The sequence below is a fragment of the Equus quagga genome, chromosome 13, assembly GCF_021613505.1.
Source record: "Equus quagga isolate Etosha38 chromosome 13, UCLA_HA_Equagga_1.0, whole genome shotgun sequence".
Lineage (NCBI taxonomy): Eukaryota > Metazoa > Chordata > Mammalia > Perissodactyla > Equidae > Equus > Equus quagga.
Window position 1 is genome coordinate 64,061,789 of NC_060279.1, and position 26,203 is coordinate 64,087,991.

The 26,203-nt window shown below is 36.3% G+C and overlaps 1 protein-coding gene and 1 pseudogene across 14 annotated transcripts in view; one reads left to right on the plus strand and one right to left on the minus strand.

Moving 5' to 3' along the window:
- Positions 1-26,203, plus strand: part of LOC124251199 (prothymosin alpha-like) — a 269,250-nt gene that overhangs the window by 145,024 nt on the left and 98,023 nt on the right. For 2 of the 14 annotated variants that reach the window (XR_006891692.1, XR_006891702.1), the window contains 2 exons: positions 11,485-11,671; positions 13,774-13,851. The exons of 10 other annotated variants lie outside the window; for them this stretch is intronic. The gene's annotated coding sequence lies outside the window, so the exon portion shown is untranslated. Of the gene's footprint in view, positions 1-2,414; positions 2,578-11,484; positions 11,672-13,773; positions 13,852-26,203 lie in introns of those variants that run through there. 2 more of the 14 variants (XR_006891697.1, XR_006891700.1) reach the window with 2 other exon arrangements.
- Positions 8,486-9,004, minus strand: LOC124251198 (60S ribosomal protein L18a-like; annotated as a pseudogene).

A 26,203-nucleotide genomic window follows, 5' to 3' on the forward strand; every position in this document is an offset into this window, starting at 1 on the left:
AGGCAAGAAAAAGAAATAAAAGGGATTCACATTGGAAAAGAAGAAGTGAAACTGTCACTCTTTGCAGACGACATGATTTTATATCTAGAAAACTCTAAAGAATCCACTAAAAAACTTTTAGAAACAATAAAGGAATGCAGTCAAATCTCAGGATACAAAATCAACATACAAAAATCATTGCATTTCTATACACTAACAACGAAGTAGCAGAAAGAAAAATTAAGAATACAGTCCCATTTACAATTGCAACAAAAAGAATAAAATGCCTAGGAAGAGGTGAAAGATCTGTACACTGAAGACTATAAAACATGGTTGAAAGAAATTGAAGAAGACACAAAGAAATGGAAAGATATTCTGTGCCCTTGGATTGGAAGAATTAACATTGTTAAAATGTCCATACTTCCTAAAGCAATCTACAGATTCAATGTAATCCCTATCACAGTTCCAAGAACATTTTTCACAGAAATAGGAAAAGAATCCTAAAATTTATATGGAACAACAAAATACCCTGAATAGCCAAAGGATTCCTAAGAAAAAAGAACGAAGCTGGAGGTATCACACTCCCTGATTTCAAAATATACTACAAAGCCATAGTAACCAAAACAGCATGGTACTGGCACAAAAACAGGCAGACAGATCAATGGAACAGAATCGAGAGCCCAGAAATAAACCCACACATTTATGGACAGCTAATATTCGATGAGGGAGCCAAAAGCATACGATGGAGAGAGGAGAGTCTCTTCAAGAAATGGTGATGGGAAAACTAGACAGCCACATGCAAAAGAATGAAAGTAGACCATTCCCTTACACCATGCACAAAAATCAACTCAAAAGGGATTAAAGACTTGAATGTAAGACCCAAAACCATGAAACTTCTAGAAGAAAACATAGGCAGTATGCTCTTTGACATCGGTCTTAGAAGCATATTTTCAAGTACTATGTCTGACTGGGCAAGGGAAACAAAAGAAAAAATGAACGAATGGGACTACATCAAACTAAAAAGCTTCTGCACAGCAAAGGAAACCATCAACAAAACGAAAAGACAACCTAACAATTGGGAGAAGATATTTGCAAGGCATATATCAGATAAGGGGTTAATATCCAAAATATACAAAGAACTCATACAACTCAACAACAAAAAAACCAACAACACAATTAAAAAATGGGCAAAAGATCTGAACAGAGATTTCTCCAAAGAAGATATACAGATGGCCAGCAGGCATATTAAAAGATGCTCAACATCATTAGCTATCAGGGAAATGCAAATCAAAACTACAATGAGGTATCACCTCACTCTGGTCAGAATGGCTATAATTAACAAGACAGGAAACAACAAATGTTGGAGAGGATGTGGAGAGAAGGGAACCCTTGTACTCTGCTGGTAGGAGTGCAAACTGGTGCAGCCACTATGGAAAGCAGTATGGAGTATCCTCAGAAAATTAAGAATAGGTATACCATATGATCTAGCTATCCCACTGCTGGGTATTTTTCCAAAGAACTTGAAAACACAAAAGCATAAAGATAGATGCACCCCTATGTTCACTGCAGCATTATTCACAATAGCCAAGACTTGGAAGCAACCTAGGTGCCCATCAAGTGACAAATGGATAAAGAAGATGTGGTGTTTATACACAATGGAATACTATTCAGCCATAAGAAATGATGAAATCCGACCATTTGTGACAACATGGATGGTCCTTGAGGGTATTATGCTGAGTGAAATTGGTCAGAGGGGGAAAGTTAAATACTGTATGATCTCACTCATAAGTAGAAGATAAAAACAACGACAAACAAACACATGGCAATGGAGATTGGATTGGTAGTTACCATAGGGGAAGTGGGGGAGGACAAAAGGGGTGATTAGGCTCACATGTGAGGGGATGGACTATATTTAGTTTTTGGGTGGTGAACATGATGTAATCTACACAGAATTAGAAATATATAATGATGTACATCTGAAAGCTATATAATGTTATAATCCAATATTACTGCAATTAAAAAATAAAATAAAATAACATAAAAAATAAAAAACAAAAAAACAAAAAAAAGATTTTTGTTTATAATAGTGATAAGATGCTTCCTTTTAAAATAAATGTATGTAAGTGAAAAAAAAGGAGAGAGCTTACCTAATAAAATTTAAAAATACAATGGCGTAAAATAGAAGAGTGAGTGGTTTATAGATATGAAAAAATTGTGAAGTATGGTATATCACAACTGAAGTTTGGGAACATGGGCCTTACTGCATCTCAACTCCTCTGCATGGCTTCTGTACTGGGTTGAATAGTGTCCCCCAAACTCTCTGGAACTTCAGAATGTGACCTTATTTGGAAATAGTCTTTGCAGATGTAATTAGTTAGGATGAGGTCATATTGAATTAGGGGGTTCCTAAATCCAGTGATTGGTGTCTTTATCAGAAGGCAGTGTGAAGACACACAGAGGAGGCGGCCATGTGACAACAGAGACAGAAACTGAAGTGATGCAGCTACAAGCCAAGGAATGTCAAAGATTCTTGGCAGCCACCACCAAGCTAGGAGAGAGGCACAAAACAGATTTTCCCTCAGAGCCTCCAGAGGAACCAACTCTGTTGACACTGATTTCTGACTACTGGCCTCCAGAACTGCAAGAGGATAATTTCTGTCATTTTAAGACACCCAACTGGTGGTAATTTATTATAGCAACTTGTAGGAAGCTAATACAGTCTCGCTTCTAGACCTGCTTATTATACTCATTCTTAATATTTCCTGAAGATGCATGGGGCTTCCAGGCTTCTGTTCCAGCCCTTTACCTCTATCTGGAATGTGCCTTATCCTCTCCTACTCCTGCTTGTCTTCCACTCTCTGGTCAATTGTTTGTAGGCCCCGCTCAAATTTACTCAGAATCCTTTCTTTCTTGCCCTCCCACTTCATCGGTGTAGTCAGTCCTTCATTTGTATCACACTGTTGGATTTTCTCTTCCTGCAACGTTGTGTGTAGTTTGTCGTTCAGTGTCTACATCTCTGTTGATCCATGAACTTCCTGGGAGCTGGGGCTGTTTTATCTTTATATTGCCGTAGCTTGGGATATGATATAATTGGCTTCCATTGAATATTTGTTTAATTAATGAAAGTTTCTCTTACTTATTGTTTGTTTCTATCTTTTAAAATCAAAGACTATTTCTTTCGTTCTCCTTGGAAGATGTGTGTAAAAATGAATGCTACTTTGGAAGTCAAAACAGGCTGTAGTAAGATCAAAAGTTGTCTTCCTGGCCTTGCTATTGGAAACTGCTATTTAAAATTTGTTTAATTTAGAGCTTGTTTTATTTTATGAAGATAAATGGTAGAGTAAAAGGAATAAACCAGTAAATAACTGTCTTGGAATTCTAGAGAGTGAAAGCTGTGGTGATTTCATCAAAGACTATTAAGAACAAGGTCACTGTCAGCAAATCAGAGAAATATTTCCACCTACTTAATTGAGGTGAGTTCATGGTATTAAAGACCAGAGAAGTTTTTATGCCCAGAGTTATTCTTCATGCCATCTGCTGCTGCAGTGTGTGGAAAATGGGTTAGGGAGAAAATTTGTGGGGAGAGATGGAAAACTTTTTTATATTCCATAATCAGCTGAGGGTGATAATGAGACAGCCATCCTTTAAAGACCAAGAAAGAGTTTTGCTCTAAGGAAAGGAATAGAATTACAAAGGAGAAAGACCAAACATTTCAAGGACTCTATGTGTATTGAATTATTTTATGTTTTTAGAACTTTTTTCTGGCATCACAGCTGACTACTAGTTACAGTAATGAATCAATTATTCACAAAAGGGAGAAAAACAGGTTCTTAAACCATAAATCACATCCCAATGAAGTTATGAATTTGAAAAGGCTGATTGTGGTTGTGTTCTTCAATATCAGTCCTATGCAGGGCAAAGAAAATATTAGCAAAGTGACTTTTGGCAATAAATTCAAGTTTCCTGAAAGTGAGTTATAAGTTGCAAGACATTTTTCTATGTTTTTTACAAAACATTCTTTCATCTATGGGTAAGAAAGACTCACCCCCATACCAGAGGCATTCTGGCTGCTTTAACTGGCTGAGTCCCTTTTTGTAGGCTCTGCCCGGTGAATCTGGGGTTGTCTTGCAAAGAGAATGTTTCTGAAATTGTAGCTCTCCTTTCTGCTTCTGGGGGGTCGTGCTCATTTCTAGCATTCTCTGAAACTCCTAGTGCATACAAGCCAATAAAAATCTGTTAAGAGAGGAGAGACAATTTGATGTGCAGCTTCTGACTGTCTCAGGCTACTGATAAGTACCGTTGATAGTCGGCAGCATTAGACTCTGTTTTAGTTATCTATTGCCCAACACTTTAAAAAATGATCTTTTTCCTCATGATTCTGTGGGTTGACTAGGCTGAGTTGGGTGGTTTTTCGGCCCCTTATGGTGTCAGCTAGGGTTACTCAGTTGGTTGCATTCAGTTAGCATCTTGGTTGGCTAGAAGTTCCAACAAAGCTTCACGCAAATGCCTCACCCTTTGCTGGTTCTCCACGTATCCTTTTTACGTGGCTAGCTTGGGCCTCCTTTCAGTATGGTGGCTTCAGGCTATTCAGACTTCTTACCCTGCCACTGGCTTCAAGGGGGAAAACAGCAGCTGCTAAGCCTCTTAAAGCCTAGAACTGCATCTGGCACAGTGTCACTTCCACCTAAATTATGAGAACAACCCAAATTCAAGGGAAGGGAAGTAGACGCCACTTCTCTATGAGGAGAGTGGCTTGCTGATAGAGTGAGGGAAAGAATTGATGGCAGCCATCTTTGGAGAATCACCACCACAGCCTCATTACTCACTTTACATTAGCACTATTTAATTTTATGTTAGATTTTCTTATGTATCTTCAGCTCCCTTTATAAGAACAATCTTACATTCACTTACCAGTTCCAGCCAGTGTTTTCTGGTCCTTTAGGAAAAGTGGTCCTAATCATTCTTAATAGTTGGTACTATATAGTTAGGTCTCACTTATGTGCTCAGTACTGAGTTTAGTTCTTTATGTATATGAGCAAGTCCTTACAATAACCCTGTGAGGGAGATATTATTATGTCTCTCTCTCTATTTTTTTTTTTTTTTTCACTGAGGAAGATTCGCCCTGAGCTAACATCTGTGCCAATCTTCCTCTATTTTGTATGTGGGTCACTGCCACAGCGTGGCTGCCAACGAGTGGTGTAGGTCTGCACCTGAGAACTGATCCCAGGCCACTAAAGTGGAGTGTGCTAAACTTAACCACTAGTTCATGGGGCTAGCCTCTATCTTATTTTTTTTATTTAAAAAAATGGAGACTTTGAGCAAGAGAAAAATTTGCCCACGTTCTCACAGCTTACAAAGTGGTAGAGCCAGCTTTGGAAACTAGAGATTTCTGGCTTCCAAGTTGGTGCTTTTGTGCTGAAACATGGTAGTTTTTCTAGGTTCTTTCTGAAACCTTTATTTAAAACTGCTGTCAAATTCATCTGCAGTACACTTGTTGACTTTCCTGAATTCCACTCACAGAATCTTTCTGAAATAGATGTTCCTGTTCTTGGCATACAGACCAAGACAAAGGTCTCTGAGATGTTTCCGTTAGTGGAAACTCCCCCAACCTTTCTGATTTATAGCTTCTCTAAAAGTAGAAACATTTTTTGAGGCTTCTGCAGTTCCTCTATACTGACTGCCCCTTGAAACCTCCTTCCCATGTGTACTTACTTCCTACCTGGATTGTGTGAAAGACATTTCCACATCCCTGGGTCTTAACTGTTTTCTTGTTTAATATTAGCATATCTTAATTAGTTTTATCACAGAAGTCTTAGACTGTGGCTGTCCAGACTACAGAGAATGTTTCAGTTGGTTAGATAAATATAAGATTGACTCTTACTAATTTGAGCGTTAGATCCTCATCATGTTCTCTTGTGAACTTTATAGTCTGTTAAATTCTCTTCTACATTCCTTTAGGCCATTAGTACTTTCTGAGCCTTCCTATATTTCACTTTGATGTTAATATTTTATGTTTCTGGTCATGTATTTACTGCTCACCATCATTAAAAATAGTTAAATAGCTCAATCACAGGCTTTGGATTTTCATTATAACCCTTTAATTCCCTGAAACCTGTTTCTGTGATAAAAATGATAAATATATTTAGAAATTGGCCAGATTTGGATGTTTGCTTAAATATTATAATTCTATTATAATTTTTAAATCATTTTCCAGAGAGGACAAAGAGGTAGAACTAGAAAATACCATAAAAAAACATAAAAAGAGTGACTTCCTCCCTTTTATACCATGAGTACAAGAGTTGGGCAGTCATAATGACACCATCTTCTTGTTTCAATGCCAGAGTGAAGATTTTGATTCCAGGTTAAAATTGGTACTGCATCTTGGACCTAAAATACAGGGTGATCTTCCTAAATATAACCCTAGTTACCAGCATAGTCTTAGGAGAAGTTTTTGATTCTAAGAAATACAGTTCAGAAATAGAGCCACAAATTTCAATATGTTGTGTTTTCATTTTTACTCAATTCAAAATACTTTGTAATTTGTTTGATTTCTTCCTTTACCCATGGATTACATAGAATTGTATTATTTAGTTTCTAAATATTTGGGGATTTTTCCAGAGATCCTTTTGTTACTGATTTCTAATTTAATTCCATTGTCATCAGAGAACATAATTTGTGTGACTTGAATGCTTTTTAATTTTTTAAGCCTTCTTTTATGGCCCCAAATATGGTCTATCTTATGTAGACTGTAGGCATGTGAAATGAATGTATATTCTCGGTTGTTGGGTGGAGTATTCTATGAATGCCAGTTAAATCAAATTGGTTAATAGTGTTTTTCATGTCTTCTATGGTTTTACCGATTTTCTTGTCTATGTGTTCTATCAATTATTGAGATGGATGGAAATCTTAGAAGTATAATTATGGACATGTCTATTTCTCTTTGCAGTTCTTCACATATTTTGAAGATCTGTTATTTGGTGCATAAAGGTTTATAACTTTTATTTTTATTTTTATTTATCTATTTTTTATTTTTTTTTAAAGATTGGCCCCTGGACTAACTACTGTTGCCAATCTTTTATTTTTCTGCTTTATCTCCCCAATCCCCGCCCCCCATACACAGTTGTATATCTTAGTTGCAGGTCCTTCTAGTTGTGGGTTGCGGGATGCCGCCTCAATGTGGCCTGATGAGTGGTGCCATGTCCGCGCCCAGGATCCGAACCCTGGGCTGCTGCAGTGGAGTGCATGAACTTAACCACTCGGCCACAGAGCCGGCCCCTGGTTTATAACTTCTGTGTCCTCTTGATGAACCAACCTCTTTATCATTATGAAATTACTTTTTTTTTTTTATCCCTGACGATCTTCTTTGCTCTGAAATCTACTTAGTCTGATGTTAAATATAGCCACTCCCACTTTCTTTCAGTTTATGTTACTATAGAATATCTTTTTCCATCTTTTTTACCTTTAATCTTTTTTTTCCATTTACAGCAGCATAGAGTTTGGTATTGCCTTTTTTTACCCCTCCTGATCTGATAATCTTTGCCTTTTAATTGGAGTTTTTAGACAAATTACACTTAATGTGATTATTGATATAATTATATTTGAATCTACCATCTTGCTGTTAGTTTTCTGTATGTCCCTTCTGTTTTATGTTTCCTTTATCCTCTTTTTCTACTTTCTTTTAGATTAATTTAATATTTTTATGCTTCTCTTTTGTCTCCTTCATGGTCTTATTAGCTATAACTGTTGTGTTATTTTTTTTTGTTTCTTTGCGGTTTATATTATACATCTTTAACATATCATAGTTTACCTTCTAGTGATATTTTACACTTATAGTATAAGAACCTTACAATAGTATACTTTTATTTCTCCTTCCTCTCCTAGCCTTTAAGCTATTGTTGTTATACATTTCATTTTTACGTATGTTAAAATCCCTACAATACGTTGCTATTATTTTTGCTTTAAACAGTTGATTATCTTTTAAAGAGATTTAAATTTAAAAAAAATTCTTTATATTTACCTATGTAGTTTCTATTTCCAGTGCTCTTCCTTCTTTTGTGTATGTCCACATTTCCATCTGGTATGATTTTATTCTGTTTGAGGTACTTACTGTACCATTCCTTCTAGTGCAGATCTACTGGTGGTGATTAACTCTTTCAGTTTTTGTATGTCTGGAGAAAGCTTTTATTCATCTTCATTTTTTAATCTATTTTCACTTCCCCCCCCAGTCAGTACTGTAAAGATATTTTTACACTATTTTCTAGCTTATGTTGTTTCCAATTAGAAATCTGCTGTCCTCTTTATCGTTATTCCTCTGTACATAATATATCTCTCATTTTCCCCTCTGTTTTTCATGTTTTTCTTTTTATCATTGATTTTAAGCAATTTGATTATGATGTGCCTTAGTTTTCTTCATATTTCTTGTGCTTTGGGTTCATTGAGCTTCTTGGAATTTTTTTTCCCCAAGAAGTTTATTTGAACAGACCTGAGGATGGAGAGGGCCCCACATCTAAAAGAAGGTGTCGGGCATCTTGGTGGTGAAGGTTGGCTTGTGCTGACAATGCAGGACCCAGTGGGGCAGCAGGAACTTGTTCTTGTAGTTGTGGAACTGCTTGACTGCCCGTAGGTGGCACTTACTGGCCACGATCTCCTCCACCTTCATGATCTGGATGGAGTGGACCCTAGCTTGGTGTTGGGCACCCATGTCATGATAGCACTGGGTGACAGTGCCCACAGTGGTCAGGTCTCAGTACATTCAGTACATATGGGTGCTGCTATGGGAGTTGTAGTGCAGCCAGTTGCCAAAGTTCTTCACCTGCAGGGAGGATTTCTTGAAGACCTGCCTATGGTAGACAGTTTCCACTGAAGACTTTTTCTTCTTCAGCTTAGACACAAAGCACTAGAAGCAGGACTTGGCAACGACATGATTAGGTGCAAAGATTTGCGTAGTGGTAAAGGGCTGGCATTTGGAGGTAGGGAGTCAGCACCCCACCACCTTGTATTCTGGTAGTATGCCTGAGGTCTTCATAGCTCTCTCTTCACTCTTACCACCTTCCACAAAAGGGCTTATAGTTTTCATCAAATTTGGAAAAATTTCAGCCATTATTTCATCAAATATTTATTGCCTCGCCATCCTTCAGGGATGTCAACTACATTATATTTGGTCATTTGAGGTCATCTCATGGTTCACTGATGCTTTGTTCATTTTTTTCCTGTCTTTTTTTCTATCTGTGTTTCATTTTGCATAGTTTCTATTGCTATGTCTTATATTTTACTAATCTTGTCTTCTGCTTTGTCTTAACTCCTGTTGATTCTATATAGTATATTTTTCATCTCACACATTGTAGTTTCATCTCTAGAAGCTCACTTTGTGTCTTTTTTTATATCTTCCATGTCTTCCTATAATATGTTCAGTCTTTATCATTTTCCTTTATAATTGTCAGTTTTTGATTTTTATATTTTGAAGCTATATTGTATTAGGAATGTACATGTTAATACCTTGTGTGCACGTGTGTGTGTGTGTGTGTGTGTGTGTGTGTATAGTCTTCTTGTGGATTTTTTCTTTTATTCCTTAAAGCTTTGTGCTTTAACTTCTACTTTGGCACTAAAATTACTAAAAAATCACTAATATTGCTATACTACCAGTTTTCTTCCAGGTAGTATTTAGTATTTACCTGGAAAATCTTTTCCCATATTTTTATTTTCAATCTTTCAAGATGCTTTTTTTTTTTTTTAGGTGTATCGTTTATAAGCACCATAGAACTGGATTATAATTTTAATCTTATAATTAGTCTTTGAATTAGAAAGTTTAACCTGTTTACAGAGTTTTGCTCTTAGCCATCACAAGGAATCAGAGAGGAAGTTATAAAAATAGCTAACAAGGGGGGAAGCATAGGTGTTTAGGAACTCTTACAAGGCTTTGGTCGTGGGTTCTAATTTTAATGTTTTCTGACTACCTTTCTCGTATAGAGGCTGGAATTCCGATAGCTCCCATCCAATCATCTTTCTTCTTGGCACATAGATTTGAAGATGCTGATAGAGAAAAATGACCTTACTTTCCTAATGTGGGGACCATGCAGTACTCAAGATACTCTACAAGCCTCTTGTCCACGCCAGAATAGGTCTCTTAAAGCATTTATGCATGGTATTATTTTGTATTTTGCTTGAAAGTTAATTTTAAGCATTGCCAATCTTAAAAAAAAACCCAACTATTTCTTAGTGTGTAGATTTTCTAATCGTCTCCATATTCTTTAGTTTATGAAGTTGCTCCTTTGGCCATTCCTTTTAAGATGGTCATACACCAAGTTTACTTGATCAGTGTTGAGGTGAATTTTTCTTTAAATTCTAATAGACTATACACTGTTCAGGGTCATTTATAATGAAAACAAGGTAGCATGCCTATTACATAAAAATAAAATAATTGTTTTTGTGAAATGAATTGGAAGATGTGGCATAATTAGACAGTGGGCATTTGTATTCTCCTATTATCACTTTAGAGCTGCAAAAAAATGGAAGTAATTTATTTCATCTTGGTAATGCTCCTTCTTTCTGGTCCAACAATTTATCAGAAATGTTAATCCAGCAAGCAGTGAGTCGGGAGGGTTGGAGGAGAGGAGAGAGGGGATTTAAAATTAGCCTGGAAATATTGCACAACTCATTAAAAATGTAATCATGCGTAAAATGAGATCAATGAAAATTTATCTAAAAGTGCAAGGAAAAGGCATTTTCTAGTATGATACTGGATTTAATAGACTGGATTTTAATTTAGTCAGTTTGCTACAAAAAAATCCCTCCAGGCTAAATAAAACAGTTTTCCCTCCCAGTTATTGTCCAGACAGCTAATTTTCAGACCCCTTACTTCTGATACTCAATCTTATCTCTTGCTGGATACGGGTTTCAGTATATTGCAGAATTTGTTTTCTTTACATTTTCCATTACTGCTTTCATTTGCATGATAAATGATTAGAAGTAGAAACAGGGGGGAAAAAACCTCATGCTGAATGTTTCTTTATTAATTTTGTTTAAATTAGAGTAACTTTCTTATCCTTCCCCCTCCTGTTTAATAACCAGTATATTTGAGAATTATTTCACTATTTTGTTTTACAGCTAGAGAAATGGATTATACATTTGTTACCTTGCACTTTCTTCATGTAATATTTTATTTTGTTCTTGTGTTGGTAGTTTACATTTTTGTTCCTGTCTTGCACTGTTAATGATACTGATGAGTTTTTCTCTTTAAAGAGACCCTTGTGTTTAAGGCTGAGTCCAAGGTACAGGGGTTTAAAATATGTTGACACTGATGAACTTAAGAGCTTTAAAGATTTATTTTGCAGATGGTACCATCACAATTCTTAAACAATGAATAGAGTTTGTAAAATGAGACTTCATTTATGAATTCTGCCCCCTTTATCCTCGTTGTTTTTCTAGTCTGATAATTTACAAATGTGAAATGATGTAACTAACTAAGCACATTAGTGAAAATAATCTAATGCCTTCCTTTCCCCTCAGGTTCTAAATGAAAAGAAGCTAACTTTATCAATAAAAACCTGCCTGGACAAAATTTGCCTGAGCAAAAATTACTATACAAGCTGAATGATGGTTCCTGCAAAATTTGTCTGCAAGAGAAGAATCCTATATGATCATTTTGGAGTCATTTACATAGATTACTTTCCTTTTTCTATTACACAAATTTTAGGTAAATACTCTTTTGTTGTAAAAACAAAAATTTAAACAGTACGCTTAATTTAATGTTTCTTTGATCATTCTGCCTATCCTACTCCCTTCCCTAAAAGTAACATACTGGTCAGCAGCTATCCTTCCTGACATTTTCTCTGTAAAATAGATATGTACCTGTAGAAATATAGTAATTCTAATTTGTGTTAAATTGTTCTAACATAAAAGGCATCATACCATTTTAATTTTTCTGTATTTTTCTTACTTTACTTAACATTGTGTCTTGGAAATTTTTCCATATGAACACATATAGCTCTACTTCATTCTGTTGAACTGTTGCATAGTCTTCCGTAGCATGGAGCTAGAAAGATTTGGAAAGAATCTAAGTATCCATCAATAGGGGGATGTTAACCATGACAAACAAGGGTGCAGTGAAAACCTTTGTGCATACCTCTGTGCACAGTAGGAATGTTTCTTTGGGGAAGATAACAAGAAGTAGGAAAGCAGGGTCAATGAGTTCATGTAAATTTTCCTGAATACTCTTTTACCTAAATCCCACGGGTTTTACAAGGGTCTCATTGTCATTCATTTCTAAATAGTTTGTAAGTTCTATATTGATTTTTCTCTTAAACATAAGAGTTCTTCTCAAGGGGATTTTAAAGTTTCTAAGTCTATGGATTTTTTTTGGCTATCTTTTTGATGATGGATCTGATTTTATTTCATTCTGATCAATGAATATGGCATACATGATTTCTGCTTTACGGGAGTCGATGAGATTTTTCTTTATGACTTAATATATCATCAATTTTCTTTGTGAGTGTCCCCATTTGAGAAGAATGTTCTTTAATGTGTTCAATGTTATATTTTATTTCTATTAGCTCAAACTTGTTAATTAGGTTATTCAAATATTCTATATTCTTACTTTTTGTTCATCTATTTTATCTGCTGGTTCCTGAAAGCTCTGTTGTTAGACATGCCCAAAAGTTCATGGGTTACATCTTATTGGCGAATATCCTTTTTTGTCTTTTTAGTGCATTTTTTCTCTCATAAAATTTTTTCTCTTTTCTTGATACTAACAATTGCTTCCTGTATCTTTTCTTATACTGTTATCTCCACTCCTTCTGTGTTGTCTTATTTTAGATATGCGTTTTAAATATAACATGTCGGTTTTCTGTTGAGATATGAAAGTTTCTATTTAAAAATAGTTGATCCTTCACCCGGATTATTGTTACCGTGTGCTTGGACTTATATTATTTATGTTTTTGGTTTGTTTTTCTCTTATACTATGCCTTTTTTGTTTCCCCTCTTTCTGCCTATTTTTGGTTGATCAGACTTTTTATTCCCTTTTGTCCCCTCCACTGGTGGTTTGTAAGTTATACCTCCTGTTTCTATTCTTCTAGTAGTTACACTCATAGTTTTAAGATACATCTTGATTGTATCTTTCCACCATTGGAAATGTCTATGTTTCCACCTCTATCCTGTGAAAACCTTGATGTATTTTTATTTCCATCACTTTCCACCTTCTCAAGTCTTCAGTTCCAAAATGTTAACACTTTTTTCTTTGAAATCAATATTTATTTGAATTTAATTAGTTTTACTGGTTTCTTTGCTCGCTCTTGCTTTTGATATCCAGTCTCTCTCTCTGATTCTTGTTTTGTTTCGTTTTTTTCCTAGAGTACATTCTGGAGACATCTTTGTTAAGAGTTCGTATACAGTAAACCGAATGCTTGTGTGTTTGAAAATGTCCTTATTTTGAAAATTAATTAGACCTTCTGTAGAATTTTAGGTTCAAATCCTTTTCTTTTAGACCATTAGTGATATTATTCCATCAGAAATCTGAAGTCAATTTCATTCTTATATCCTTTAGGTCATATGTTTGTATTATTTTCTCTCTGGAACATTTCAATTTTTAAAAAATTATAGGTAATACATTTACCTGATTCACAAATACAAATCATAAAAAGTCGCACTCAGAATTCTTGCTCCCACCTCTATTCCGTTCTTCGTGTTCTCCCCTCCATAGTAACAATTTATATTAGATTCCTGTTTATCTTTTCTGAATATTTTTATTTAAAGGAAAGCAAATGCAAATGCAAATGTATCTGTTTCCCCTCTTTGTTACAGAAAATGTAGCATACTACATAATCTGCTTTACATCTTACTTTTTTCAACAATGCATAAGCTGGAGATCTTTCTGCTTCAGTAAGTAGAGATATTCCTCATCCTTTTATTCAATTACATAGTATTTAATTAGGTGGATGTATCCATAGTTTCTTCAACCAATGCGCTGTTCATGGACAGTTGGATCATTTCCAATTTTTTGCTATTACAAATGATGCTGTAATGAATAATCTTCTACATATGCTATTTTATATGCATGCAGATATATCTTTGAGATAGATTCCCAGAAGTAGGATTGCTGGGTCAAAGGGTAGATGCATCAGTAGTTTTGGTGGAGATAGCCAGATTCTTCTCCATGGGAGTTGTGCCATTTCACTTTCTCACTAGCAATGTACTGTCCATGCCTGTTTCACTCCAGCCTCAAGAGTGTTGTCAAAATTGTAATTTTTGCCAATCTGATAGGTGATAAATGGTATCTCAGTGTAGTTTTATTTATTTAAAGATTGGCACCTGAGCTAATAACTGTTGCCAGTCTTCTTTGTTTTTTCTTTACCTTCTTCTCCCCAAAGCACCCCAGTACATAGTTGTATATTCTAGTTGTAGGTCCTTCCAGTTGTGCTATGTGGGACATCTCCTCAGCACGGCCTGATGAATGGTGCCATGTCCGTGCCCAGGATCCGAACTGGTGAAACCCTGGGCTGCAGAAGCAGAGTGTGCGGACTTAATCACTTGGCCGCGGGGCCGGCCCCCTCATTATAGTTTTGATTTACCTTTATCTTACTGTAAGCAAGGTTGAGCCTTTTTTCATAAGCTTAATGGCCATTTGTGTGTATATATATTTTATTTTTCTTTTTTCTTTCTTTATTTTTTTGCTGAGGGCTGTCAGGTTATGTCCTTTGTCCATTTTTATTTTGGATTGTTGGTCATTTTGTTCTGAATTCTAGGTAATGTTTATAATTTAGGGAGATCAGTCTTTGTAATATAAATTATAATTCTCCCCCCCTCTCAAGTTAGTCACTTGACTTTTTATTTGGATAATAGTATTTTTTGGCATTCAGAAGGTTTAGATTCTTATTCAGTCAAATTTACCAATTTTATGTTGCTTCTGGATTTTGAAGTCTAACTTATAAAGGACTTCACCACTCCCTTTTAAATGTATTTCTAGTACTTCATTTTTTACCTTGAAAACTTTAATCCTTTTGGAGTTTATACTTATGTACAATGTGAAGTAGGGAACCGACTTTATCTTCTTCCCAGACTGCTACCTAGCTGTCCTAACAATTATTAAAAAGTCCTTCATCTCAGTGATTTGAGATGTCATCTTTATTATATACTAAATTCCTGTACATTTTTATCTATTTTTGAACATTCTGTTCTGTTCCACTGGCTTGTCTGTCTCTTCAGTCACCATTGTACGCTTTAGTTGGTGTGTTTTAGTTGCTGGTAAGTCTATTCTTCCGTCATTTCTCTCCTTTTTCAGACTTTTCCTGGCTATTTTAAAATTTATTTTTCCATATGAATTTTAGCATCAGTTTGTCTAGTTCTAGGGAAAAAACCTCATTGGTATTTTATTGGATTGCATTAAATTAAATTAGCAAGAATTGACTTTGAGTCTTCCTTTCCAAGAATAGAGTGTCTCTTTTTCATTCTACTTTTTATCCTGTGGTAATAGTTCAATTTTCCTCCTATCCTTTGGTTTTACACATTTCTTGTTAAGCTTGTTCCTAGCTGTAAATAGGATCTTTCCTTCCATTGTATCTTCAAACTGTTGTTTCATTATATAAAGGGTATTGATTTCTTTTTAATTAATTTTACATACTACTATCTTACTGAATTATCTTATGTTTTGTAATGGTTTTTCAGTTGATTTATTCGGTTTATGGGTACAAAATCATATCATCTCAAAATAGAGATAGCTTTGCCTCTTTCCAATCTTATGCCTCTAATTTCTTTCTATGATCTAAATTGTGTTGGTTAAATACAATATTAAATATAGCAATGACTGTGAGCATCTTTATGCCTAATTTTAGCATGAGTGCTTCCAGTGTTTCTCCATTATATCAGAAGCTGACCTCTGGGCTGACTGTGTGTGTGTATGTATATGTGCACACTTATGCATGCACTTGTCCACCCAGATCCCCCCAGCTGCCCCAGAGGTCACCTGCAGACACTCCCCATCCATACTGCAAGCTTACTGCCTGTCTCTGCTTGAGCACATTCTCTAGCTGTGGGAGAGTGTTCTTGGCCCTTGCGCACACCGGACTGGGTATCCTGTAGAGCTATTGCCTCCAGGAGTGATACCCCAACCAATGAGCTTTTCAAGTCAATGGGTGAGAACTCCAGCTTCTTCAGCCTCTGGAGAACAATTCAGAGGTGTGTTCCGCATAGTCTCTCAGAATACTATATTCCAGAAGGTTTGGGAAAAGGAGAGGATAGGAGAGGCTAGCCATCATTGTTGCCCAGTGTCTGGCATATGGTAAACACTTTGCATATTCTTTATGTGGAGAGGCTGCATAGGGCTAGATTAGAGGAAGACATGGCTCTAATCTTATCCTGAATGGCCCTGGGTGACCAGCTGTGTTGAGTCTTGGATAGTCTCGGGAAGAGTTGATCTAAGAAGAGATGGAGAGGAACCCCTAGAGATGCTCTCAAATCAAAGTATCTTTTGGAGCATATGTATAGGCAGTGCTCATAATGGAAGCAGAGCTTTAACTGGAATCTTTTAGGACTTCTTTCTTATTTTGACATTCTGAAAATTTGCTACGGTTTGTTGATTATCTCCTCTACCCATCCTTCTCTTTTCTTTTCTTCTTTTTCTTTCACTCCTATTAGACAAATTTAGAATTTCTGGATCTATCCTTCAAATATCTACTTTTCTTCCTTAATTTCTATAGCTTTCATGCTGTGTCTTAGGAGAATTGTTTGGCTGTATTTTCCAGTTGACTTTTAATTTTCAGCTTCATCCATTTTGCTTTTTAGATCTTGTACTGAAGTTTTAGTTTCAGAGACTTTTTTAAAAGTCATTTTTTTTAAAGAGCAGTTTTAGGTTCACAGCAAAAATTAGAGAAAAGTACGTCAATTTCTCATATATCTCTTACCCCTCACACATGCATGGCTTCCCCTATTATCAACATCACTCATCAGAATGGTACATTTGTTACACTTGATGAACCTACACTGGCACATGATAATCACTCAAAGTTCATAGTTTGCCTTAGGGTTCATTCTTGGTGTTGTATATTCTGTGAAAGTGGACAAATGTATAATGACGTGTCCATCATTATAATATCATACGGAGTATTTTCACTGCCCTAAAAATCCTCTGTGATCCACCTACTTATCATCCCACCCCCAGCCTCTGGCAACCACTGATCTTTTTATTGTCTTCATAGTTTTGCCTTTTCCAGAATATCATATAAGTGGAATCATACAGTATGTTGCTTTTTCAGATTGGTTTCTTTTACTTAGTAATATGCATTTAAGCTCCCTCCATGTTTTTTTCATGGCCTGATAGCTCATTTCTTTTCAGTGCTGAATAATATTTCATTGTCTGGATGTATCACAGTTTATTTGTCCATTCACCTACTGAAGCACATCCTGGTTTCTTCCAAGTTTTGGCAATTGTGAATAAAGCTTCTATAAATATCATGTGCAGGTTTTTCTGTGGACATGTTTTCAACTCTTTTGGCTATGTACCAAGGAATACAATTGCAGGTTTGTATGGTAAAGTATGTTTAGTTTTGTAAGAAACTGTCAAATTGTCTTCCAAAGTGGTTGCACTATTTTGCATTCCCATCAGCAGTGAATGAGAGTTCATGTTGTTCCACATCCTCACCAGCATTGGGTGTTGTTAGTGTTCTGGATTTTGGCCATTTTGTTAGGTGTATAGAGGTATTTCCTTGCTGTTTTAATTTCTCTTTCCCTGATGACATATGATGTAGAGCATCTTTTCATATGCTTATTTGCCATCTATATATCTTGTTTGGAGAGCTGTCTGTTAAGGTCTTTTGCTCAAATTTTAATCAGGTTGTCTTTTTTCTCATTGTTGACTTTTAAGAGTTCTTCATATATTTTGGATAACAGTCCTTTATCAAATGTGTATTTTGCAAATATTTTCTGCTTGTCTATGGCTTGTCTTCTCATTTTCTTGATATTATCTTTGGCAGAGCAGAGGTTTTTAATTTTAATGAAGTCCGGCTTATCAATTACTTATTTCCTGAATTGTGTCTTTGGTGTTGTATCTAAAAAGCCTAGATGACTTAAGGTCTTCCAGGTTTTCTCCTATGTTATCTTCTAGGAGTTTTATAATTTCACATTTTACATTTAGATCTATGATCCATTTTGAGTTAATTTTTGTGAAATGTATAAGGTCTGTGTCTATATTAATTTTTTTTGAATGTGGTTGTCCAGTTGTTACAGTACCATTTGTTGAAGACATTATCTTTACTCTATTGTATTGCCTTTGCTCATTTGTCAAAGATCAGTTGACTATATTTATGTGGGTCTATTTTAGGACTCTCTATTTCTGTTCCAGTGATCTATTTGTCTCATTGGCAATTTTTGTTTGTTTGTTTATCTTATCTCTAATTTATTTTTCCTCATAATTGCCTACTCTTGTTTTATGGATGCAATGTTTTGTCATGTGTATATATATGTGTATATATACACATATATATATTTATAAATGTGTGTATATATATATATATTTGTCATAGCTTGATTGAGACATAACTCACATACCAAAAAATTCACCCTTTTAAAGTGTACAATTCAGTAGTTTTTAGTATATTTACTGAGCAATGCAACTATCACCACTATCTAATTCCAGAACATTTTCATCAGTCTAGGAAAAGAATCCTGGAGTAGTCACTCCCCATTTTACTCTTCACACAGCTCCTGACAACCACAAATTTACTTTCTGTCTCAATAGATTTGCCTGTTGTGGACATTTCATATAAATGGCATCATACAACATGTAGCCTTTTGTGTCTGGCTTCTTTCACTTAGCATAATGTTTTCAAGGCTCATCCATGTTGCAGTATGTATCAGAACTTCATTCCTTTTTATTGCTGAACAGTATTCCATTTTATGGATATACCACATTTCATTTATCCATTCATCAGCTGATAGACATTTGGCTAATATGAATAATGTTGCTATGAACGTTCATGTATAAGTTTTTGTGTGGACACGTTTTCAATTCTCTTGGGTATACACCTCAGAGTGGAAGTGCTGGGTCATATGGTACCTGTAATTTTAACATTTTGAGGAACTGTCAAACTATTTTACAGAGTGGCCACACAATTTTACTATCCCACAGCAATGTATGAGGGTTTCAACTTCTTCATGTGTCAGTTCTTCTTCTGTTTCATACTTTTCCTTTGTGGTGTTGGTTTTCCTAAAATGTTCAGTGATTCTTGGTTGCATATTTTTCTTTGTATTGGAGATTTCCTGGTTTTTGTTGTATACAGTTAAGTTTGGGTGGTTTATTATGCAGCAATAGATAAGTGTAACATATATATACTCTTAAACCACAGTTAACCAGAATGCTCAGAAAACAGAAACGAATCTTCCTAATTAAAAAAAATACAACAACCAAAACCAAAAACAAAAAACCCAAAAAAGACCAAACTCATTTTGCTTAAATTCTTATGGTTAGAATTCTTTAAAGACAAGAAATATATGAGCTTATGTTCTTGCTTTAGAAAGTATACTTAGAATGTAATATAATACTGGATTCTTGGGAGTTTCAAATATTAAATTTTATTGTCGCATCTGTGAGTATAGGTGATGCAGGTTGGAGATTGGGGTGTTTTTAGAAGTTACTTTACTGAATGGGCTGTGTGATCTCCCAGCAGTTCCTTGAGCATGTTGAGCCCCTCCTATGTCCCAGCATCTTCCATGCTTATCTCTCTGTTTGGAATGCTCCTGGCTACTTTTTGTGTCTTGATTCCAGGAGGCTTCCTTTGATATAGACCCAAAGTCAGTGCTGAGAGTATGGAGGGCAGGTCTAGGCTTCAGGGAGAGGAACTGTTAAGAAGCAGTCATGGTGTCTGGGCCTCAAACAGGCATTCTGGAGACAAGGTGGTGATCAGTGTAGAAGGTTGTGCAAGGCTGAAGATCAGTCCAACCACCTGGACAAACATGGCAGAACTTAGGAGTGAAGACTCTAGACTGCGTGTACCTGGGTCTGAAAGTGACACCTGACCCAAGGGAGCTCAAGATTAGGAAAGTAAAGTGAATTACAAATACAACTGACTGTGGACCTGGACCTAAGCTGCAAATCCTGAATGGGCTATAGCTGACTTGGTGAATTTGTCTTCCATGTGCATAAGATGGAGGTGATACCCCTCTGGCCCTGCAGTGATGACAATGCTCTATATCAAGGCCATCAGAAATAGAGAGGTATTGTAAATTTGTTCTTTCTCAAAAGTATTCACTGTTTCTTAGCAATGATAGAAAAATCTTCCAATAATTTGCGAATTTACTTTCCAGGATCAATGGTGCCTTTTTTGAGTTTTCATTGCCCTTGGAAATGTGTTCTTTAGCTAATTTATAGATAGTAGCTTTTAATGTACTTTAAATAATGGAATTTGAGTATGTGCCTAGGCTGTAAGAATATAATAAATGTTTTCCAGGTGTTTCAAAGTTTAATCAAATAGTCACCAAATAATTAGAATAGGTAGCAGTCAGAGTAATATGGTTTCTAAATTATATAGGGCCTACTGGTTTTAAAAAATTTCAGAGTACTAAGTTAAAAATTTTACTAAGTGATGCATAGGGTAGTATTGTAAAAATATTTCATAAAACTAATTTGATAGGCAAACTATTAAGATCTAGGCTTTGGTGAACATCTGAGCCCATCGAATTTGACATTCATGCTATTTCCAAGTTGGGCTGTTCCTACCAATCACCTTTAATGCCTCTCCTTGGTAATGGCTCTCCCTTCACTATCCTCTCACACATCATAATAACCTCATTTATATCCATTTTGAACCATCTTTCCCCAGTAAGCATTACTTCCAATCTTCCCTCATAGTGGAAATCTCTGGATTTCCCTATTCCAGTCTTGTCATACAGCTTTTCCGTTTCACTTTCTGTAAGGTAGTTCCAAGATGGGTCTCAAAAAATTGGTGTGCAAGTAAACAATTTCCTGCTCAGGAGTCCTACATTCCTATTCTACTCTGAACCACAGGATAGACACAGTAGCTCACATTTGTTTCATGGAAGCTCAATCACATATCTTTAACTACACTTCCCACTATGAGGTTTTCTGCATAAACCCATATGTTATTTTCCCCCCCAGAGTAAGTACTTCCTTTTTGGTCAGGAAATCCTAATTTTATGGCAAGTTAATGCCACAAGACCTTTAATATTACTCTATAAAAATAAAAATATTTCTTCAATGGTGGAGTTCCTTGTGGTTTCTCCAGGAATATGTAATTGCAGCACATTTTTTTTACTTTAGATCATTTATACTCCATAATAATTGTTGAACAAAATGGATTCCTTTGTTTTGTGGGTTAATAATTTCTTTTTCTCCTCCATAATGTTTTATTCCAGTGGTTGTCTTTTAATGTCTCATTAGAGATACTCCATAACACATGTCTCTATATGGCTGACCTCTCAGAATCTGAGTACTTTGGATCTGTAATACAGGAAAATAGGAATCATGCCTTTCAATATCACTTATGGCCTTTAGCATTTGACCTAAGAGCTGGCAAAGTGCTTTGGGATTTTTGGAGAACAGGCACTTCATAATGAATGTGTGGAGTCATTATTGTCATCTCTTGATCTCTTTAATGTTACCGTGAACATCAGTGCAGATTATGTCCACTGCTTTCCCCATCTGTTCTCCACATTATCTCCTTAACCGTTCGCTTGGATGGGCGACATGGGATTTGCCTTCATGGCACTGTGTACTGGTTTTTATTTCTCTATCAGCCCATCTTTCTCCAGATGGATTGTGATCTCACCGCTTGTTAAGGTCTCCAGATTCAGGTTACTGTTACAGTTAGATTTACTAATGATTACCGATCTGTAATATTCTTGTTCCCTAGACGAATGAGAAATAAATTTTGCCACATTGTGCAATTGTTTAAAGACAAAGCATACAGCGTTTAGTGGCAAGGCTTTTTTGTTCTTACATGGGACAATGTATTATGTGTACACATAATTTGGATACTTTGTAGAAAACGTGTTGGTGACCTATTAACAATGAAGGATGGGGTCAGGGACAGAGGAATTTATTTTTTAGAAAACAGATTGCTGAAATTTTTTTCCACTGCTAGAGTTAGGAATGTAAATACTCCTACATAGTTCCTTCTATAGCAATTCTATCAACACATTTTCTTTTGGTGGAAAAAGATCCCCATTGGCTCTCTAAGACTTTAATTATGTTTCTAAACCGAGACGCAGGATCCTGAGCAGGCAAAAACAGCAATACCTACTACAAATGGTAACTCGGAAGAGTCAGATGATTTTCCTGGAGCACAGAAAAAAGCTGCTCTATATATAAAGGAAAGCAAAGCATAGAAGAAATGCTTGATCTTTTTAGTTATAGTATTGCCTTATGGAATAGCCAGAACTGATTCTTTAATTATGATGTATTTTATTCTTGATAACTTAATATATTAAAAATAATGGCTCTTTATGTTCAAATATTTAATTTTTGCTCCAGAATACTAAAAGAAATCTAATTTATTTAGTATTCAAGGAGAAGTGATTAGCTACATGCCAAATCTTGAAATGACTTACTGCCTTAATTGTGATAGGCCATTGAATCTTTTATTTTTCAGTAGAGAAGTCTCTAAGGCACATAACTTTACTCCCCAGACATAAATAGTTTGGACTTCTTCGAAGCAAATTTTGTGTTTGCTGCTATTTGACTTTGAAGTGAAGAAGGTGAGGCCAATATGGAGAGGGAAAGAACTGACATTTGCAAATTGAGCTGCTGAGAGCTGAACTTAAAGTTCATCTGTGAATGCAATTTCCTTGTAATAGTGTCTCGATACACAAACATTATTGAGATTGACTCTCTCCTGGATTTGGAGGCTGATATGCATTTGGTGAAAGGACGTAAAAGAGAGCGAAATATCATCATCTAGCACTGACCCCAGTTAGTGTCCTCCCCTCACCAGCAGAGGGAGGTAGGTTTGCTTTTTCTGGTGTTCAGAGGGTGTAGGTAAGAATCTGACTTCTTGGTATAAGGAATCATTTCTGATTTACAGGTAGCAACCACTGTACGACTTAGGGAGGAGGAAATTTCCAGGTGAACAGGGCTGCCAGAATGGGGAGGACAGTTCCTTCCAATATAATAGAATCATGGAATCACAGAATCTTAGAGGTGAGAAGGATTTTTGAGATCATCTGGTCCCACCTGTCATTTCATACAAGAAGAGAGTGAGTTGTTTAGAGGTGGTGTGACTTATGCAGGGTAGTTTTTGGTCAATGTGAGTGGCAGATAGTGAAATGGGGAAAGTATGACCTTCAGAGGCAGACAGACCAGTGTACAGTTTCCATTCTTCCACTAAATGTGAAGACTTGAGCCAGTTACTTAACATCCAAGTCCTTCTGACATTAAATGGTTTAGGAGGGCATTAACAGTGATGATGTAGGTAAAGCAGCTACTAGAGTTCCTGGCGCATAGTGTATGCTCAGGAACTGCTAATAGGCTTTTCCCACACTGGGGAATACCTAATCAAGGAATCTAAGTTCTTTTAGTTGAAATTGTTTCATTTCTATCTTGAAGTGCCCTAGTGAGCCTTCACTTTATAAAACCTAGCACAATGTCATCGATTAGTGCCAACAATCCAGTCATATTTTGTTGATTTGATTTCTTTGAAACCAACCCTTCTTCCTGAAGCAGGGGGGCAGGTCTGAATTCGTACTTACTTAGTAATATTAGGTGCTTTGTGTATTAAACAAACCTATCCCTGTGAACATTTCACATTCCAACATGGAAGTCAACACACATATAAATACAGACAAATATAGCCACATGTAGCACAAAGAGATTCCAGAGCTTGATCTGGCCTGCCCTCCTCTGTAACACCTGTCTACCCCCCACCCTCATTACCAGGTTCCTGCCTCACTGGTCTTCAGGACATTCCTCCAAAAGATCAAATTAGTTTCTGCTCTGCAACATTGGCCCTGGATGTTCCCTCTGCCTGGAACACTCTTTCCCCATCCTGCTTGGCTCCATCTTGTCATCAGATTTTTTTCAGAGTCTTTTGCTGATCAGCTGATCTGAGATGGCCCTAATCTTTCTCTATCACGTTAAGCTCTTACATTTTCATTAGAGCACTTGTAATTTATTTATTGCTCATTTATTTATTTATTGTATATTGTCGTGTTTCCTCCCACTGAATATTGACTACATAGTGACTACACAGTTAACATAGTTAACTCTGTTATGTAAAGAACTACCTAGTGACTATGTAGTTCTCTCTGTTGTTCCCTGCTGCATAATCAGTGCCTAAAGCAGTGCCCAGCACAGGTAGATATTCAATAAATATTCATTGGATGAATGAAGGGTGAATTTGAACAACCCATAGAGGCAGTGTTGTGCATTATGGGAAGAGGTCTGGACCAGTATTCTAAGCTACTTTTACTCTAGACTATGTGATTTTGGGAGAGAATTCCACCTTTTGGATCTTGATTGCTTTTCTGATTAAATAAGGAGGTTAAACTAGATTCCATAAGGTTTCTTCAGCTCTTCCATTCTGTGATTCTATGTCTGTTTTCTTCCATGCTAGCCAATTTATGGGGTTCAGGATACACTACCCCAAAGTATGGCACCTTGGCATAGAGGCTATTTTAAGCTGAAGGAATTTGAGAAACAGCAGGTGCAGGAAGGACTTTCTAGCCTCCCCCTTCTTCCGTGAAGCAGGTCAGGACCCTCATGTGAGAGGTGCCCTTCCTATACCCAGAGGAAAAGAGCACCCTTATCTCTGAAGATAGATGAGTCCAAACGAACAGGCCTTGCTAAGTTTCCCCCAGTTGACTCCCTTTAGCTCATGGCATTTTGTGCTATCATATTTTTCCATGATTTTCCACTTTTTATCAAACCTACTATAAAAACACTCAGGCTTAATCACCTCTTCAGCTCTTCATTTCCTTTGAAGTCTCCAGTGTAATGCAAAACTTACGTGAAATAAATTTGTATGCTTTTATCTTCTTAATTTGTCTCTGTCAGTTTAATTTTCAGGCCCAGGAGGAAAAGTTTTCCTCTCCTACACAATCTAATAAGAATTTACTCTTGTAAGTAAAGGTGATCTTGTAGGTGGCTTCTGTGTATCTAAGCACAAACCACATGCAAGGTAGTAGCTGATGGTTCAGATAATAGATGAGAAAGAGGCGTTATCCAAGAAGGAAAGACTGGCTTTATGGGGGGTCAAGTAGTCCACTACTAGTGGAAGATATATCCATAAATACTAAAGAATCTTTCTGATAAATAGAAGAAAGGTAATAGCAATTAAAACGTAATTACCAATCCAAACTATTCCTTCCTTTGTAATTTTAAGGAGAATTATATAAAATTAACTTTTAGGTCTTTCCTTTTGTGATTTCCTTTATGAACAAACACTAACAATTAGGAGAATTCTTTTCCTTTATCCACACCATTTGTCTTTCAGAATAGAGTGTTATTTAAATATTCTGTGTTAGTTTCCTATTGTTGCTTTAATCAATTGCCACAAATTCGAGAGTTTAAAATAACACAAATTTACTATCTTCCAGTTCTGGATGTCAGAAATCTGAAATGGGTCTCCTCGACTGAGATCAAGGTGTCAGCTGGGCTGTGTTCCTTCAGGAGGCTCTAGAGGAGAATTTATTTTCTTGACTTTTCCATCTTCTAGAGTCTGCCCACATTTCTTGGCTCATGGCCTCTTCCTCCATCTTCAAAGCCAGCAATGGCTGGTTAAGTCTTCCTCACATGATATCGCTTTGGTACTTACTCTTCTGTCTTCCTCTTTCACATTTGAAGACCCCTGTGTTTACAGTGGGCCTACCTGGATATCCAGGATAATCTCCCTATTTTAAAATCAGCTGATTAGCAGCCTTAATTCCATCTGCAACCTTAATTTCCCTTGCCTGATAATGTAATGTGGAGGAGGAAGAAATTTTCCTCTACCATTCTAGGTTCTTCTGCTGGTCTAAGAATTAAATTGACATGAGACAGATTGAGAGAAGAAAACCAGATTTAACTTTGTATATATGAGAACCACACATAGCTGAGAGATTCAGAGACAAAAAGGTAAAATGAGGTATTTATGCCATCCAGAGCTAAGGAATGGGATTGGGGCCTGAGGCTTCAGAGAGGAGGAGGCTAATTCACAGAATGATAAGAAGAGCAGATGTTCAGTAATTAGAAGTTTGCCCTGCCATAGAGATAGGTCATAAAAAGTTGTTTCTGGTGATAAGTCTTATCATG